The sequence below is a fragment of the Octopus sinensis genome, linkage group LG3, assembly GCF_006345805.1.
Source record: "Octopus sinensis linkage group LG3, ASM634580v1, whole genome shotgun sequence".
Classification (NCBI taxonomy): Eukaryota; Metazoa; Mollusca; class Cephalopoda; order Octopoda; family Octopodidae; genus Octopus; species Octopus sinensis.
The window spans coordinates 19,047,763-19,054,771 of record NC_042999.1 but is presented as its reverse complement, the minus strand read 5'-3'; positions in this window follow the sequence as shown (position 1 = coordinate 19,054,771).

Genomic DNA, 7,009 nt, shown 5'->3' with positions numbered 1-7,009 from the left:
ATATGGATACAGTTTGTGTATCAAATAGCTAACTTAAGGCGATGGCCTCATGGAGCTAATAAGCGGACAGCTTTATTCTTATTTTTATAAGAATGCCATATTAGTATGGCGATAACTATTATATATATATATATGTTAATTTATATAAATATGTTTATATATATATGTATGTATATTTTTAATTCCTTATAGAATTGGGGATAAAATAACTTTAATGTTTCTATCAAGTGGCCAGTGTGAAATAAATACCTTGCAGGTAAATTTTATATACTAAGTTTATAATTTTACACATAATTGTATTAAAGGGATCGGTATAACCGGTCCAACACGCTAGAGATAGATGACAAATGACACTAAAAACAACCTTATTTCTCCCACGCCACAGGTTGTAAACGGACAAGTGAAAAATAACAATTACAACTTTCCAGTTAATTGTGAATTGGACTAATTTCATATTAACTATAATGATATACATACTGCCATCTTCAGCACAATACTCGTATGTATATAAATATATTTCTTTATTGCCCACAAGGGGCTAAACATAGAGAGGACAAGCAAGGACAGACAAAGGGATTAAGTCGATTGCATCGAAACCAGTGCGAAACTGGTACTTTTATTTATCGACCCCGAAAGGATGAAAGGCAAAGCCGACCTCGGCGGAATTTGAACTCAGAACGTAACGACAGACGAAATACCGCTAAGCATTCCGCCCGGCGCGCTAACGTCTACACATATCTATATGAGCACAAAAGCTGTACGACCACATACATACATTTGCACGTATATACTAGATAAAGTCGAATTTACATTTTTTTCCTTTCAACCACGTGCTTTTTATCAAAATAACTTCCTGAACAAATGCAATTTTGATAAGGAGCAAAAATAGTTTTACTTTTATTCTTTATAGAATTAAGGATGAGATCACTTTAATGATTTTATCGAGTGGTCAGTTTGAAATAAAAAACTGATCACCTGATAAAATCATTAAGTTAAACTTATTTTTGAATGTGGAAGCACTCCGTCGGTTACGACGACAAGAATTCCGGTTGATCCGAATCAACGGATCAGCCTGCTCGTGAAATTAACGTGTAAGTGGCTGAGCACTCCACAGACACATGCACCCTTAACGTAGTTCTCGGGGATATTTAGCGTGACACAGAGAGTGACAAGGCCGGCCCTTTGAACTACAGGTACAACAGAAACAGGAAGTAAGATTGAGAGAAGGTTGTGGTGAAAGAGTACAGCAGGGATCACCACCATCCCCTGCCGGAGCCTCGTGGAGCTTTTTTAGGTGTTTTCGCTCAATAAACACTCACAACGCCTGGTCTGGGAATCGAAACCGCGATCCTATGACCGCGAGTCCGTTGCCCTAACCACTGGGCCATTACGCCTCCCCTTGATTGTATAAAGAATGAAAATGAACTATTTTTGCTCCTGATCAAACTCGAATTTGCTTTAAGTTTATTTTGACAATAAAATCACGTGGTTGAAATGGAAAATGTAAATTCGGCTCTTTCTATTATATAAGTGCAGATGTATGTATATGGTCGTGCGGATTTTGTGTTCGTATGGGTATGTATAAATATTTGGACTTATATACTGAAGAATATTGAGCTGATAGGGGCAGTATGTATTTCATTGCATTTAACTTGAAATCGTCCAACACACAGTAAACAGGAAAATTGAATTTATGTATGTATGTAAATATATATATATATATATATATATATATATATATATAGGTCGTGTGTTGAAACAGATATATATATATATTATATATATATATATATATATATATATATATATATATATATATATACTGGAGTAAACACATAAATGTGAAACAAGGTGGAAAAAAAGGACTCAAATACCAGTGGTAGAGTAATATGCTTTATTTAAAGCAGCAGAAAATTCAACAATAATTTTTTTCAGAATTTGTTAAAAATCCAAGGCTGTGAAGTTTTTAGAACATTTATAAATGTTCTCAAATCTTCACAGCGTTGCTTTTTATTTATTTCATTCTGAAAAAAATATATATATACACACATGCTGATATATGACCAATGTTGGAATCCTTATTCGCATATTCACCGAACCTGGAGCTTAACTATGGTGTATCCATAGCACTTACTCAGCATTACCTGAGTATATGTATATATAATATTTGTAAACAAACCCGAAAAGTTTTGTAAGTTAGGGAGAGAAAGCTACTCGTAATATCATAATAACAGTATAATAATATATTATTATAATATTTTGTACTCCTTTCGGCCTGCTTTAGAAATATTATATGTAGTATTAGACAGTTTACGTATATAGTGGAGGCGCAATGGGCCAGTGGTTAGGGCAGCGGACTCGCGGTCGTAGGATCGCGGTTTCGATTCCCAGACGGGGCGTTGTGAGTGTTTATTGAGCGAAAACACCTAAAGCTTACAAGGCTCCTGTTTCTGTTGTACCTGTATTTCAAAGGGCCAGCCTTGTCACACTTTGTGTCACGCTGAATCTCCTCGAGAACTACGTTAATGGTACACGTGTATGTGGAATGCTCAGCCACTTGCACGTTAATTCCACGAGCAAGCTGTTCCGTTGATCGTATCAGCTGGGACCCTCATCGTCGAAACCGACGGAGTGCTCCTAAGTATATAATAACTAAATGTAGCTGAAACTGATGGATGAGACTTTGCCGCAATCGGATGCGCAAGGGGCCATTTTAACGTCGATTTGTGGATTCGATTCTTGCTGGGGTTAATTCATCATATTTCAGTCATTTGTTTATTTTAAAAAAATGACGCTTGAAATCGGAGAAAAAAAACATTATATATAGTTATTTACATATATATAGTCATAGCTACACCATGCAATGGATTTTATATTTTCTCTACACTTATACATAATAGGCGTAGGAGTGGCTGTGTGGTAAGTAGTCTGCTTACCAACCACATGGTTCCGGGTTCACCTTGGGCAAGTGTCTTCAACTATAGCCTCGGGCCGACCAAAGACTTGTGAGTGGATTTGGAAGACGGAAACTGAAAGAAGCCCGTCGTATATATGTATATATGTATGTGTATGTTTGTGTGGACGTGTTTGTCCCCCCCCCCACCAACATAGCTTGACAGCCGATCTGTGTACGTCCCCTTCGGCAAAAGAGACCGATAGAATAAGTACTAGGCTTACAAAGAATAAGTCCTGGGTTCGATTTGCGCGACTAAAGGCGGTGCTCTAGCACGGCCACATTCAATTGACTGAAACAAGTAAAAGAGTAAAAGAATAAAGAGTATATTTATGTGTGTGCGTGTTTATATATGGGTGTGGTGGGTGCGTATCAAAATACATTATCGACGGTGACATGACTTGTAATATATGAATTTGTTATATTAATGGGACCTCTATTTTCTCGTGTGTTTACCACTCTCATCATTGCGAGAGGGAGGGGGAGCGTGGCTAAGCAAATGAATGAATGAGTGAGTCAGCCAATGCGTGAGTGGGTTTGTGAGTGACAAAAATGTATTGAATTGCCTATATATATATACATGAGTAGTTATTTGAATTACTTGTTACTTATACGTAAAGCTGTTATAATAAATTCACTTGATTACTGAAATGTATATAAAATCTCTGTAAGGCGATATGATTCAATCGCGCATGTCCTAACTAAATTGGTACTTCTTAATTAAACTCAAGCAATAGATACACAGTTTATCTCGCTCCTATATGTATGAATTGGTTCAATATAATAGGCGTTGGAGAAGCACAGAAATAGCTTGCTCAGTAATTTATACACTAACACACTCAATCAAACGCACACACATACACACGTACATATATACATATACATACATACATACGTATATATATATATATATATATATATATATGTAATAATGAATGGCTGTCAGGTTGTATGATTTCACATATATATGAATATGCAAATCGGATTAAAAAATACAGCAGTTAATTATAGATAAATGGACTTAACAGGGCCTAATTAATATAATTTTAAATATGGATAATTTTCAAAAATAACAACGTTTAGAAAAGAGAAAATATTTCATCCTATATAGAAAGACATAATAGATATACAAAATATGGAAAGACTCAACAATTCTTTAAGTGGAGACTATATTTCAAATTAGTTACCAAAATCAAATTAGCCTCAGGAATAGAAATGCGTTTTGATATAACAAAAACAAAACATTTATAGACGATATTCCTCCTTAATTCTTTTTCTCTATATACATCCATCCATCCATCCATCCATCCATCCATCCATCCATATGTGTGTATGTGTCTGTGTGTTTGCGTGTGTATGGCATTTATACATCTATATATTTGTGTACATCATCATACTCAAACAAATATATGTATACATGTGTATATATTTGTTTGTATGTCTGTTCGGATGTAGGTATATACCGTTTATGTGTGTGCACGTGCATATATGTACCTCTCCATATATAACCATATACATACACCGAATGTTAATTTGATTTGCGTTAGCTATATATAAACAACATATACAGTTATATACAAAATATACTATGAAATTTTAAAGACATTTTCTCAGCTCTATGTGCAAATCTATAATTGCCGTTTTAAAATTTGTCAAATTAATTAACTGCAATTTTTTTCTTTCAGTTCTTTTCTTGTTTATAATTTCTAATTCTTAAATTCTTTCTCTTTTCCGTCTTTCTATTATCTAACAATTTTTGTTGTTCTGTCCTTGTTCTTCTTCATTTCATTTCACGTTCCTCACTTCGAAACTATTTCTCAACTTAGATTTGATTCTAAATTGTTCCTTTATTTTTTTGTTTAATTTTTATCTTTCACATGATTTGGTCACTGGAGTGCGGCCGTGCTGCACACTATTTTTTTTCATCACAATACCTATTTTGTTAAGCTTAGTATTTATTCTATCTCTTACATATCCGCTATGTTAGTTGGGAGAGGGCGGCGGAAACAAACCACGATTATTCGTCAAGCATTTGTGGGAGGCAAACGCAAATACACACATATATAGATACACACATATGCGTGTACGTCTATGTGTCTGCGTCTGTGTTAGTCCTACCACTACCACCACCACCACTGCCACCACCACCACCACCACCATCACCACCACCACCACCACCACCACCACCACCACCACCACCACCACCACCACCACCATCACCACCACCACCACCATCACCACCACCACCACCACCATCACCATCACCACCACCACCACCACCACCACCACCACCACCACCACCATCACCACCACCACCACCACCACCACCACCTTGGCAGCTTAGCAAAAGGGCCCGTTAGGATGCGTGCGAAGCTTAAGAATAATATATACTGGTGTCGATTCATTTGACTAAAATCGACCTAGGCGGTGCCCCAGCATGGCCACAGGCTAGTGACCGAAACAAGAAAAAGAGTAAAATCGATTATTACAAATGTATGTACGCATGCTTGTATGTACGTGTGTCAGTGCTTGTATGATTGTGCGTGTGGACTTAACTGCGTATATGGATATATATATGATACCTTGGACATTTGTGTATATGAGTGTCGATATACTTAAATCAAAACCTTATTATTTCCTGGATATGTGCTTCGATTAACGGAGCGAGAGACAAACTTCCACCGGAAAGCGGAAGAAGACTAAGTGTTGGGAAGCCTGCAATCAGTTTGTTTGGTGAAACGTCGCTGTCTGTTGTGCTGACAGCAATGGAGGATCTAAGGCTTAAGAGGTATTCTGTAAGATAGATACATTTTCCTATTTACTTCCAAACATTCCCCTTAATTCAATTTCCTTTATTCAGTTTTGATTATCCTAGTTTTTAGAATATTCTTCCGTATTATCTTCTGAGCAATTATGAATGTCCATTATAATTTGTGTAAATTAAGGTGATAGGCTTGTAAAAATATCTTCATTTCTCTCGACACGTTTACAAGATTAACACCGATGCTTCCATTTTATTAAAGATTCGACGTGAGAAAAGTGAATGGTTATAAGTAAATATATTAAGGGTATAAATATGCAAAAAACAACAGAAAGAAAATAATAAACACAAACGTCCAGAAAAAAGTGTGTAACTGCCAAAATTACGGAACCCACAAGAGTAGGAAATATAGTGATAAAGTTATGCATTTGTAATTATTAATGTTTATTCGTAAAATATAAAATGAACAAGAAAGATGTATATCAAAAACGCAAAAATTCGAACTTATTCACTCACGCACTCATACTTCCACACACAAATATGCGTATGTTCTATATAAATAATATATTATATACACACAAATATTGGTATTGTATGTGTTTATGCATGTATATATATATGAATGTATATGTATATATATACGTATGTACATGTATATGCATGCATATATATACTCTTTACTCTCTTTAACTTGTTTCAGTCATTTGACTGCGGCCATGCTGGAGCACCATCTTTAGTCAAGCAAATCGACCCCAGGACTTATTCTTTATAAGCAAGCTACTTACCACACAGCCACTCGTGTATATATATGTATATGTATGTATATATCTATTTATTTATCTATATATCTATCTATATATCTATATATATATATAAACATTCACACATAAATATACATATATATATATACCGGAGTAAACACATAAATGTGAAACAAGGTGGAAAAAAGAGTACTCAAATACCAGTGTAGAGTAATATGCTTTATTTAAAGCAGCAGAAAATTCAACAAAACCTATTACTCTGAGTTCACGTTGCCGTTCGTCGGACAGTTTTGCTGACGAACGGCAACGTGAAACTCAAAGTAACAGGTTTTGTTGAATTTTCTGCTGCTTTAAATAAAGTGTATATATATATATATATATATACATATGAATATACAAATATATATGTTTACATATTTATGTGGGTGTATCTGTATATGCATATGCGTGTACATGTGCATCAGTCTAGGATAACTGATGGAAATTGACTGCTTCTTTAATTTAAATACTTGTGAATGAAATAAGATTGAAGTC